Consider the following 460-nt stretch of genomic DNA (forward strand, 5'->3'; position numbering starts at 1 on the left):
ATAAATATTTTCTACAAAACTATTTTTTATTTCTCATCAGTTGCATATCCATTGCATAAACAAACGATACATAATTAAATGATGATAAAATAAACGGTGCACATCATTCTGTGTCCAAATAAACAGCAAGCAACTGAACGATGTCCAAGTGAACGGTGTCCAAATGAACAGTGCGCATCCTTCTGTGTCCAAGTGAACAGTGGGCGATTGAACGGTGTCCAAATGAACGGTGTCCAATTGAACGGTGTCCAAGTGAACTGTGTCCAAATGAACGGTGTCCAAGTGAACAGTGTCCAAATGAACGGTGTCCAAGTGAACAGTGCGCATCCTTTTATGTCAAAGTGAACAGACAAGCAATTCCACGGTGTCCAAGTGAACGGTGTACAAATGAACAGCACACATCGTTCTGTGTCCAAGTGAACAGTGGGCAACTGAACGGTGTCCAAGTGAACGGTGTCCA

This window comes from Odontomachus brunneus, unplaced genomic scaffold (genome assembly GCF_010583005.1).
Source record: "Odontomachus brunneus isolate Ranch 3 - 2012 unplaced genomic scaffold, Obru_v1 Obru_scaffold_321, whole genome shotgun sequence".
In the NCBI taxonomy this organism is placed as follows: domain Eukaryota; kingdom Metazoa; phylum Arthropoda; class Insecta; order Hymenoptera; family Formicidae; genus Odontomachus; species Odontomachus brunneus.